General features: G+C 41.3%; 1 pseudogene; it reads left to right on the top strand.

Moving 5' to 3' along the window:
* The window catches only part of LOC123450701, a 35,933-nt pseudogene extending 23,116 nt beyond the window's left edge, over positions 1-12,817 (top strand).
* Positions 12,818-13,111: the final 294 nt, after the last annotated feature.

The following is a 13,111-nucleotide window of genomic DNA, read 5'->3' on the forward strand; positions in this document are numbered from 1 at the left end:
AAGTTACAACATACACTATTATTATGTTACAATTATTAACTGTTACCTACAGGAAGGAGTGGGTGCGTAGCTCTAAACCTCATCCGATAGGATTAAGTCTCAGAAGATTTCAAGGTATACTCCGCAGGGACCAGCCGCTAGACATTGATTGTTTCAACATAGTTATATGTATACTTGCATGTGACAAGGCCTTACTAGTGGTAGATCCTCCGATGCGCTATATGGATCTACAATTTTCTGTGAGTTACCACAATCACACATTATATTATCATTGTCACCATCATGTTTCTTAACCATTTTTCATTCAGACGGTTGTGACCGAGGCCGCTCTTGCTTTCGCACGAGATCTAGATTCGCGGATTCAACCAGATATTAAGGCGCTAGCAACATTGCTTCATAATTGGACTGAGATAGATCGTAACATCTCACCATGTAATTTGGTAAGTTTGATCTATTTTATATGGTTGTCGTGATTATTGTTTATTCTTAATGAGTGTTGATTGTACATTTTGCTTCCTCATACATTTCTTGGCCACTACATCCACTACATCTTGTTCGCGATCAACAAACATGCTCGTCAAGTATCTATTATGGACCCTCTTTTTCCATCCTTATTCTCGGAGAGATATGCACTAAAATTCCAAAGGATTTCATTCTACATGAATGATGCACTCGAATTAGCACAATCGGTTGGAAGTACGATATTTTTTTCTAGCCACGTAAATCAGCAATTGATGTTCCAACGAGCCTAGATCGGTCAGTTACTATGAAAATCACTATGCACATTCTATATTCATTGTCATTAACTCCCAAAATAATGATAGTGTATTCATCTACACGTATGAATCTGGTTATTTTGTTTTTCATTTAATGCTCTCATGGTATGGTAACAAATTTGTTCATCCAATTTGCACAGTGAGTGTTCTATAGCACATATTAATAAAAAAGTTTCAAGCATAATTGCATGCTAATGAGATACATTGCTCATGTAGGATGGTTATGGGCTGAAGAAAGAATTTTTTGATACACTTGCTCGACTATCATGTGAATGAAGCTGAAGACAACATCACATATGATGTACGACAAATTCTCAAGTGCCTCAAGTGAGAAGTTAATAATCTAGATAACAAAAATGGTCTTGTCTCTACACACCTGCGGTCAGACTGTATTTTTTATCAAAATTTATTTGTTCATCTCCATTGATTTGTTTACTGTATTTTGCCATATGTTGTGGCTATATATTTATAACATGAATTTTACATTGCAATATGTTTTGGCGAGGGGAAAAATTAATCGTTGTTATATGTAAACCTGTGTGTTGCCACGGGTAAAATAAAATACTACGAGGTTTTTACTGTACCATGGTACTCCTTACATAGACACGTGTTTGTGTCTATGGTGTTTTAACGAATGTGCTAATTCTATGAATGTTTTAGTTATTATCTACATTCAAAACAAGTTTGCCCATGCTCATAGATTGTCAATTACCTTTGACATTGTTTTCTTCATGAAATATATTCAATAAAAAATCGATGCGAATAATATCTAAAATCCATGCGATCATTTTGTCAAGGAATCTTTTCATATCATATTTCATATGTCATGGCAACGCACGCACGAACATTTAACTAGTGTGTGTACAAGTTCCATTAATTAGTTTGCCATTGCACACGTTTCACACCCACAGAACTACTCTAACTGATTGCTCAAATCTTCGTAGGACATGTTTGAAGCCGGGACAGACACGACGTACCTAGTTGTTAGAGCATATATCTCCATATGTGGTTTTGGTAATTGATGACAATTCCTATGGGCTGATGGTTGCCTTAAGTTATATTTATAGGATTTGTCCATAGGCACTTCTTGAAGTCCATCTGTTGGGTTCAAGGAGTTTATATGATGACCAAGATGGTATTCAAGGTATTATCCAAAGAATGGTCATAGAGACACTAGGTTGATCAAGATCTCAGACAAAGAGTAAATCAAGATGATCAACACACAAACCGTATAAGATGTGCCGAGAGGGATCAAGTGATCCCATGGTATGGTAAGCATTGTCCATTACGTGTTTGTGTACTAACCCATGGTCTTTGTGAGAGTCCTATGTGGGAGGTAGGTGTGCTTCCATGGGCTTGCGTCAAAAGGAAGATCTCATACAACCCATGAAGGATGACGTCAAGTGGTGATCTTCATCAAGATTGTGGTGTGCAAGTTCAAGTGGATCAGCACGAATATATCATTGAAACTATTGTTAATGATCATGTCTTGATAAGGACAAGCTCATGTGCTAACAAGGACAAGATCAAGATAAGCATTCCTGAGCACTACATGCTTGATTCTTGTGGATGTTCACATGGTGGACAAATGAAGATGAATACATAAGCTAGGCTTTCCACATTGAGTATGGGAGAGCTACTTGAAGACTTCATCATGTCTTGCTTTCAACTTGAGCCAAGAAGGAACAACAACATCAAGCTCAAGTGAAAGGGCTAACTCAAAGGTATCAGTTCCTTTGACGTTAGTTGTGCGGAGTGATGATCAGCGAATAAAAGTATACACTCAAGTATGGATCATCAGTACCCTTTATGATTCTTGAGTCCTTAGGGATCCCGCACTATTAAGAGGGGATCACAGGTTTTGCGATGAACTTGCTCAAACTACATCTCCACTGTTCTGCTCAGACCACATCTCCACTGCTCTGCTGTTATCTGAAAACAGAACAAATGCCTCGGACATCCGGCTTCCTCCGGACGTCCGAGGGCCGGACGACCGACTGCTTCGGAAATCCGGATTCCTATACCAGAGAAATCAGAGCCATATAACTCGGACTTCTGGCTCCCTCCAGACGTCCGAGGCCCGGACGTCCGACCAGCTTCGGAAATCCGAAACTATGCACCAGAGAAACTTGAGCCATATAACTCGGACTTCCGGCTCCCTTCGGACGTCCGAGGGCCGGACGTCCGACCAGCTTCGGAAATCCGGAGCTTTGCACCAGAGAAACTTGAGCCATACAACTCAGACTTCCGGCTCCCTCCGGACGTCCGAGGGCCGGACGTCCGTCCACTTTCAGAAATCGGGAATCTTGCACCAGAGAAGTTTGAGTTGAATAACTCGGACTTCCGGCTTTCTCCGGACGTCCGGTCCCTGTTCAACCACACAGTGGTTCCAGATATATTTACATCCCTCGGACGACCGACCCCTGTCGGACGTCCGACTCCTTGTGGACGCCCGGACATCCGTGAAGTGCCGGATGTCCGACCCCTGTCTGACTTAAAGTGTCCCCAACGACTGCTTTACTCTCCCCACTATATATTCCCCCCCCCTTCCACTTCGTGAGAGGGTGCCTAACACAGCCTTATCCTCATAAGAACACATTTCTACCTCACACACATTTGCTCACACCAAATCTTAGATCCCAAGAGCATTTGTGAGCCCCTTTGAGAGTTGTTCCAATCAAAAGATAGATCGTCTCCCTCTCCTCCTCTCAACCCAAGCTATTTGAGATTTGAGCAAGTTTTGAGCATTCCCCGTGATCTTGTTACTCTTGGAGGTTGGAGACTCCTAGGCGGTAGGAGTTCTTCGGAGAGGAATCAATCTGTGTGATTTCCCCCGGAAAAGTTTGTGAGGGTTTGGAAGCCACCTCAAAGGCTTACCACTAGTGGTTGAGAAACACCTTCGTGGTGTTATCTCAAAGGAAGAATAGGGTGAGTCGTCGTGGCGTTGGTGTGCCTTTGTGGTAACATCCACCTCTCTAACGGTGACTAGCTTCCCTCCAAGGAAGTGAATATCGGAATACATCTTCGTCTCAGTGACCTTGGTTATCCTTAACCCTAACTCCTTACTTATGGTTTACTTGTGTTACTTGAGCATACATACATTGCATATTGTTTGTGCTCATTATATTGCGTTGGCTATTTCTTGTACAAGATTAATCGTTCAAGCATACCCTCTATATCCACAAGTTCACACTTGTAGCTTTTGATATATCGTGTGTTATAGTGTGATCTAGTATCTTGTGTCGTTCACCTACTTGTCGTGTGATATAGCTCAAGTAAGTGTGTGTAACTTACTTGGGCTTGTTAGTAACTGTATTGTGTCCATCTTGGTAGATCGTGTTGTTGATACACGTTGCAGTGCCTAGTGCATTTAGGATTTGTGCTTGACAAGTATCCTCTTAGTTTATTTCCGCATTAGGTTTAAGCCAAATCCAAAGAAGTTTTTAAATAGCCTATTCACCCCCCCCTCTAGGCGTCATCGAGATCTTCTCAATTGGTATCAGAGCAAGGTCTCTCTTTAATTAGGTTTCACGACCTAGAGAGTATCGATGTCGACTATTGGATTAGTGCACAATGACACCTTTGACTTTGATGGCACAAATTATACCCTATGGAGAATTCGTATGCTTCATCACTTTCGGGCCATGGGCCCAAATACTTTAAGAATTGTTCTTGTAGGGATTGCCGACAAAAAGGATGGTGCATCTTCATCTACTAATGAAATGTATCTTGATTGTGAGGCTTTTCTTGCCATCCATCGAACCATAAGTCCTGAAGTGTTTAAGTCTATCTCGACTTGCAAGTCAGCTCATGAATTTGGACTAAACTTGAAGATATATATGGTGGGTCCAATCTTGATGAAGACGGTATTATGATGAAGGAGTTCGTGCATGAGCTCTTCACTCTTTTCGATCTTAAAGAGTCCACCACTACTTCCATATCTGATTGCTTGCACACCTGTGCATCTTCAATCTCACAAGGTAATGACATGGTGAGTGAAAAAATATATGTTGATGAAAATGCCATAGCCTCTATGGACACGAGCATATCTAGCACCACACATAGTGTAAATTATTGTGCTGATAGGTCATGCATTTCACCTAAACATCCCTCGACAAATGCATGTGGTGATATGCCTGCTTTCCCGTGTCCTCTTGATCAAAATATCTTGTTTCTCCCTAGTTGCTCTATGACTAATCATTTAGGGGAAATCAATAAATATGAAGTACTTTTGACTAATGAAGAATCTGATTCACCAAAAGAATCATCATCAACTCCTCCAGTTCACATGTGCCTCATGGCAAGAGGTAATAATGAGGTATCATCTTCCCTGTGCAATAACGATGATATTTGCGATGAGGATGATGATGATGACTTGACTGAAAATATCTATATGATCAGTAAAATTCTTCACAAAGCTAAAAATAATGCTCTTCAAAGATTCCAAGATGTTCTTGCTTACTTTGAAAATTGTAATGATTCACTTAATCATGAACAAGCTAAAAGTGAACAACTTGAACATGAACTTGAGAAGAGTCATCAAGCATGTAGAGACTTAAGATCTTCAAAAGGAGAGATTGAAGTTGCTCATGATAAACTTAAAAAGGATTTTGAGGTCCTTCTCCTTGAATGCAATAATGTCAAGGGAGAGCTCATCAAAACCTCTAAGATCTATGAGGAGCTTCAATCTACTCATGAGAAGTCTCTATTTGCTACTTACTCCTCTCATATTGTTGATGATACTTTTACATCTAACTCTACCTCATTTGAAGTATCAACATTGAAGGAGAATATTGAGCTACGTGCTCAACTTGATTTACTAACTAGCAATTATGGGAAGTTGGAAGAAAACCATGTAATGCTCACAAGCTCTCATGCCGATCTTCTAACATCCTATAATGTGCAAAAGTTAGCTCATGAGGCTATCATCACCAAGGTAACATCAAGTGAGCCTCATGTGGACAATGGCACTACTTCTAGTCAAAGTACTATATTTCCATGTGCTAGTCCTCGTAATTCGTCTACTCATAATGCCGCTACCTCGTGTGATGAATTACTTTCCTTGCCTTGTTGCTCTAACATTGAAGCTTACACTTCCTCTAGTACTTGCATTGATACTAACCGTGCAGAGGAAATCGAAGAGCTCAAGTCCCAAGTCACTTCTTTGAAGAAAGACTTGGAACAGTGTCATGAAGGGATGTCCACACTCAACAACGTCCTGTGTGAGCAAACATCTCTGAATGACAAAAATGATGTTGGAGTAAACTCAAACAAGAATAATAGGGGCCTAGAACAAGTCAATAATTCGGCCAAAATCATTTGCTTCAAGTGCAAAGTTAAAGGGCACCATGTTAGATCTTGCCCTCTGAAGACGAAGTCTCAAAGTCACAAGCAACAAGGGAAGCAGCCACAAACTCAATCACATATTCAGCTACAAGTTGAAGGAAGGCCTCTTCCCAATAAGACCCAAGCCAACACTCCCCGAGGTGAGAAATCAACTGGGAAGAAAGCAAAGGGTAGATGTTTCTACTTATGTCGTGAGAAGGGTCACGTCGCTTCGTCTTGCACAAGAGGTAACTTATCCAACCCAATCACTATTGATGATATCTATTCCCTTGGGAAGGATAAGGTTGGCAATGTGTTTGCCAAGTTTGTTGGTACTCAAAATGGTGTCAAGAAAAGAACCATTTGGGTTGCCAAGCCTATTGTGATTAACCTCTTAGGACCCAACGTAGTTGGGGACCAACAAGCTCAAACTTGATCAATAGGTGACTATGCAGGACATTAGAGACTTGGATACATAATGAAGAATTAAGGGGTCTTCATCATTCATATTATCTCAAGCCAAGTCATTTGGATTATTGAGTTTCTATCTTATATACAATGTACCTCCTTACGGTAACTTATACTTAAACTGTTTACATTGTTAGGTGCTTGCCTCTTTGCATGTTGTGGTTTTGTACCTTGCATGTGTTTGTATATGTTGTGCTTCCAACTTGCTTATCTTGAGTAATCGAGTATGTGTATGTTGGTTTGCATATCATGTACATGTGAGTCTTGTATTGAGCCTTTTTGCATCTTGTTTGTATTTTTGTTGGCTCTTGTGAGATATTAATGGATTATCCCATTGTGGGGGAGTGATGTGCTTTGCACACCTCACAATCCTATAAATGTGTATACATGGGGAATACCACTTAGTTTTGATATTTCAAGATTATCTAGTTTCTATGTGGTATGTCTTACTCATGAGAAATTCAAATTCTATATGGTCCATTAAGTATCTCTTGTTGGTTTTAATTTGCCACTTGTTAATATTGTTGGTTTATCACATTATGGGGGAGTAATATGCTATGTGCATATTACAAAACTAGAAAATGTGTACATTTGAGGTGTTGCCACTTAGTGTTGATATTGTAAATTATCTTGTTCCTAGGTGGCATGTTAGCTCTACAAGTGTCATTTGCTTGCGTTTTATGGGTAAAGATGATCTTGGATATATTTTCGATCTATCAATGAGTATCACTTCCAAAATACTTCTTGTCCTTGACAATTGGTATTCCCATCATGTGATAGGAATTGCTAATCGTCTTTACATTGGATTTTGTGTTTTGTTTGTCTTCCTTGCCTCTTATGGTTCTATTTTAACATGTCTAGTGTTTTTATAGATATAGAGAACGTGATGATCCCATCGTGTGCATTTTGTATTTAAATGCAAATTCTATATAATGCACGTCCCTTGGGGGAGCTATCCTATTTTCTTTAGAACACTCTCTTTATTCACCCATCATAAAATCATTTGATCCCCATCAAGTGTGTGTTGATGGGAGGCAAGTCTTGCTCTTTATGATGCTTTGTGCCATCATGAAAATTTGTCGAGGGCTTGGTTTGTTGGAACCTAGCTCTCTTTTGGAAATTAGATACCTCGTGTTTGTTTTCCTTCAATTGGTTTCTTGTTTCCTTTTATTTGGCATGTGTTAATGCATATCTCATTCCTTGAGGTATCTTTTAATTGATATCCTTCAAGTGATAGTTCTTTTTTTGTTTAGGATCTTATTATCACTTGATACCTTGTCTTTTGGTAACTTATCAACTTTGTGTTGAGTTGATTCTTGAGAGTCTTGAGCATGCATATCTACTATATACAACTTCTTTTGCTTGCTTTCCTTCTTTGACCCAATATATAGGGGAAACTCCACCTTGTGATAAATTGGCTAAAGTGTGCATGAAATTCAAATTCATATCTATATGCACATATGTATGTGGAGTTTGTCCTATGTATTGCTGGTTTTCTAACTCTTTGGTCCCAATGAGTTTGGGCACCATTTTGTTTGTTTTGCTGTTCCAGGAACAACTGGAGATGCATTGGATGCTCGGCTCACCTATAAGGAAGGTGTTGAGACCATGTGATTATTGGAGCCAAGTTAGGATGATCAAAGAACAACTATCTACTACATCAATCCAATGTTGTCTCGGTAATAAGTATCCACTTCATGCATTCTTTTCTTGCAAAGGCCCCAACCTATCTTTTCTTTTCCAGGTTGCATCATGGCATGAATCTCTTGATTCGTTCTTGTAGTACTTGTTTGCTTTCTCAAAGCATCCGAACGATGATGTCTTACTACTAGTTGGGATGTCTTTGATGTTCGTATGTTGGAAGTTCATATTGTACAATAAGAAAATATTAGGTCATGTGCTATGCTTCCAAGCAAAAGATCTCATTGATATATTTATGACTTCCTTTTGGATATCTAGTTTGTTCCTTCTTGTAACCATTTCGTGTGTACATCCTTCTTTGTGGATATATATCATCATGATTGTCTTCTACTTAGAATCTTTTACACATGAGAGAAGTTACATCTATAATTGATATCCTCTTTTCTTTCACGTCCATCGTTGCATTTCCTTTTTCAGTTTTTGGTGGCTTCGTGAAAGGATTTGTTTTGAGTGCGTATCTTATTTTCCTACATCTTGATGCACTCTTTGGTCGTGAAGATTATTTTTCCTCATGCTTGTCTTGATGAGGGTTTTGCCATTTCAATTAGTATCCCTCCTCTTGACAAGGTTCTTACTTCCTATCTTCACAATGGGTTGTCACAAGTGTTGGCTCTTATTTTGTTTATTAGTAAGCTTGTGAACCCATTTTCTAGTATGTGTGTGTGGGAATGATATGTCTTGCACTTTGTATCTCATTTCATCAAGACTATGTTGATGAGTAATGCTCATCCTTGTCTTAGTCTTCTCAAGTGTTTTGCCATGACTCACGCACATTACTTTGGTTGAGCCTATTCTTAAGTTGCTTCTTTTACATGTTGTTCAACCATTTGTTTTGTGCAATTGATATGCTTATTGTCTCATCTATCTTCTTGCACTCGCTGTGTGTTTTTATTCATTTTGGGGGAGCAACGATCCTATTTTGTGCACCTGTATCAAATACAAAAATCTCGTATTAGTGCACAAATCATGGGGAGCTTCTCTAGTTTTTGATAAAACACTCTATTGCCTTTATCATAATATCTTTTATTCATGTGGTTCGAAGAACCATATGATTGTTTGTTCCATCTGGAAACTTTTGATTGCTTGCCTCTATTTTTGTATGTCTTTGTGGCATACGATCCTTTTATTTGCAATCTTTGGGTCCTCAATATAGTTTGTTTTCCTCCAACTACTTATCATTGTATTTGTGTATTTCTCTGCACTCATTTGCTGAGAAGTACACACTTTTTGGAGGACCACCTACTATATTGGCTTTCTAAACTTTTCGTCCATTTTGGCAATCGATGCCAATGGGGGAGAAGTTTAGAGAGTTTACTTTGGATATGTTTAGAGGGTTTTGCTTTTATTGCGTAAGCATTTACATCTTGCACGCATGCATTATTACCTTGTATGTGTGCGCTTGGTTATGCTTATTTCCTTATATAAACTCTCTTGAAGTGGTTGTCTTCAATTACCAAAATGGGGGAGATTGTTAGAGCATATATCTCCATATGTGGTTTTGGTAATTGATGACAATTCCTATGGGCTAATGGTTGCCTTAAGTTATATTTATAGGATTTGTTCATAGGCACTTCTTGAAGTCCATCTGTTTGGTTCAAGGAGTTTATATGATGACCAAGATGGTATTCAAGGTATTATCCAAAGAATGGTCATAGAGACACTAGGTTGATCAAGATCCCAAACAAAGAGTAAATCAAGATGATCAACACACAAAGCGTATAAGATGTACCGAGAGGGATCAAGTGATCCCATGGTATGGTAAGCATTGTCCATTACGTGTTTGTGTACTAACCCAGGGTCTTTGTGAGAGTCCTATGTGGGGGTTAGGTGTGCTTCCATGGGCTTGCGTCAAAAGGAAGATCTCATACAACCCATGAAGGATGACGTCAAGTGGTGATCGTCATCAAGATTGTGGTGTGCAAGTTCAAGTGGATCAGCACGAATATATCATTGAAACTATTGTTAATGATCATGTCTTGATAAGGACAAGCTCATGTGCTAACAAGGACAAGATCAAGATAAGCATTCCTGAGCACTACATGCTTGATTCTTGTGGATGTTCACATGGTGGACAAATGAAGATGAATAGATAAGCTAGGATTTCCACATTGTGTATGGGAGAGCTACTTGAAAACTTCATCATGTCTTGCTTTCAAATTGAGCCAAGAAGGAACAACAACATCAAGCTCAAGTGAAAGGGCTAACTCAAAGGTATCAGTTCCTTTGACGTCAGTTGTGCGGAGTGATGATCAGCGAATAAAAGTATACACTCAAGTATGGATCATCAGTACCCTTTTATGATTCTTGAGTCCTTAGGGATCCCGCACTATTAAGAGGGGATCATAGGTTTTGCGATGAACTTGCTCAAACTACATCTCCACTGTTCTGCTCAGACCACATCCCCACTGCTCTGCTGTTATCTGAAAACAGCACACATGCCTCGGACATCCGGCTTCCTCTGGACGACCGACTGCTTCGGAAATCCGGAATCCTATACCAGAGAAATCACAGCCATATAACTCGGACTTCCGGTTTCCTCCAGACGTCCGACCAGCTTCGGAAATCCGGAACTATGCACCAGAGAAACTTGAGCCATATAACTCGGACTTCCGGCTCCCTCCGGACGTCCGAGGGCCGGACGTCCGACCAGCTTCGGAAATCCGGAGCTTTGCACCAGAGAAACTTGAGCCATATAACTCGGACTTCCTGCTCCCTCCGGACGTCCGAGGGCCGGACGTCCGTCCACTTTCAGAAATCCAGAATCTTGCACGAGAGAAGTTTGAGTCGAATAACTCGGATTTCCGGCTTTCTCCGGACGTCCGGTCCCTGTTCAACTACACAGTGGTTCCAGATATATTTACATCCCTCGGACGACCGACCCCTGTCGGACGTCTGACTCCTTGTGGACGCCCGGACATCCGTGAACTGCCGGATGTCCGACCTCTGTCTGACTTAAAGTGTCCCCAACGGTTGTTTTACTCTCCCCACTATATATACCCCCCCCCCTCCCACTTCGTGAGAGGGTGCCTAACACAGCCTTATCCTCATAAGAACACATTTCTACCTCACACACATTTGCTCACACCAAATCTTAGATCCTAAGAGCATTTGTGAGCCCCTTTGAGAGTTGTTCCAATCAAAAGATAGATCGTCTCCCTCTCCTCCTCTCAACCCAAGCTATTTGAGATTTGAGCAAGTTTTGAGCATTCCCCGTGATCTTGTTACTCTTGGAGGTTGGAGACTCCTAGGCGGTAGTAGTTCTTCGGAGAGGAATCAATCTGTGTGATTTCCCCCGGAAAAGTTTGTGAGTGTTTGGAAGCCACTCAAAGGCTTACCACTAGTGGTTGAGAAACACCTTCGTGGTGTTATCTCAAAGGGAGAATAGGGTGAGCCTTCGTGGCGTTGGTGTGCCTTCGTGGTAACATCCACCTCTCTAACGGTGACTAGCTTCCCTCCAAGGAAGTGAACATCGGGATACATATTCGTCTCAGTGACCTTGGTTATCCTTAACCCTAACTCCTTACTTGTGGTTTACTTGTGTTACTTGAGCATAGATACATTGCATATTGTTTGTGCTCATTATATTGTGTTGGCTATTTCTTGTACAATATTAATCATTCAAGCATACCCTCTATATCCACAAGTTCACACTTGCAGCTTTTGATATATCGTGTGCTATAGTGTGATCTAGTATCTTGTGTCGTTCACCTACTTGTCGTGTGATATAGCTCAAGTAAGCTTGTGTAACTTACTTGGGCTTGTTAGTAACTGTATTGTGTCCATCTTGGTAGATCGTGTTGTTGATACACGTTGCAGTGCCTAGTGCATTTAGGATTTGTGCTTGACAAGTATCCTCTTAGTTTATTTTCGCATTAGGTTTAATCCAAATCCAAAGAAGTTTTTAAATAGCCTATTCACCCCCCCCCCCCCCTCTAGGCGTCATCAAGGTCTTCTCAATAGTGCTCGACTACACCATGGCGGAGCTGATGTGAAACCCACAGGCAATGGCCAAGTTGCAGGCTGAGGTGAGGGGGTGCGCGACCGAGGGAAAAGAGATGGTCACCGTGGACGACCTGGGAAGCATGAGCTGCCTCAAGGTCGTGATGAGGGAGGCGATGCGGCTGCACCTGTCTGGGCCTCTCATGATACCCCACCTCTCTACAGTGGACTGTGACGTAGAGGGCCACACCGTACCCTCTGGGATGCGCGTGATCATCAACGTGTGGGCGATAGGCAGGGACGTCGTCAGCTGGAAGGATACAGAGGAGTTCGTGCCCGAGAGGTTCATGGAGGAAGCCATGGATGCCGCTTGCGACTTGATGGGGAACGACTTTTGTTTCTTACCGTTTCGGTGTGGGCGAAGGATGTGCCCCGGTGTAAGCTTCGCCGCCATCACTTTTGAGATCATTCTAGCCAACCTCATCTACCACTTTGACTAGGAGCTGCCGGAAGGGTCCCTAGGCGTTGATATGACGGAGGAATTCGGTTTTGATGTGCACCGCAAGGAGAGGCTGCTTCTTGTCCCACGCGTGCCTCACTACCTCTAGATTTCCCATTCACATGTCACCGTGGCACCAAATACTGCAATCTCAGATCAATAATGCTAGATTTTATTTTGTTGCATTCAGTCTGAATGGTCATGTCGATTTATGAAGGGGGCATTAAATGTTTCTTACGCAAGTTGAATTCGTGGATGGTCGGACGAAAATCCAACGGGTAGCTTCGGTTCTTTCTTCAACATCCATTAGATCATCATCTTCCTCTTTCTTACCCTAACCTGCCACGCCCTATCGACCGGCCCACAGTGGACAGCGGCGTGTGAATGCGTTTGTCTCCTCCTC

Source organism: Hordeum vulgare, chromosome 4H (genome assembly GCF_904849725.1).
Source record: "Hordeum vulgare subsp. vulgare chromosome 4H, MorexV3_pseudomolecules_assembly, whole genome shotgun sequence".
NCBI classification, from domain to species: Eukaryota; Viridiplantae; Streptophyta; class Magnoliopsida; order Poales; family Poaceae; genus Hordeum; species Hordeum vulgare.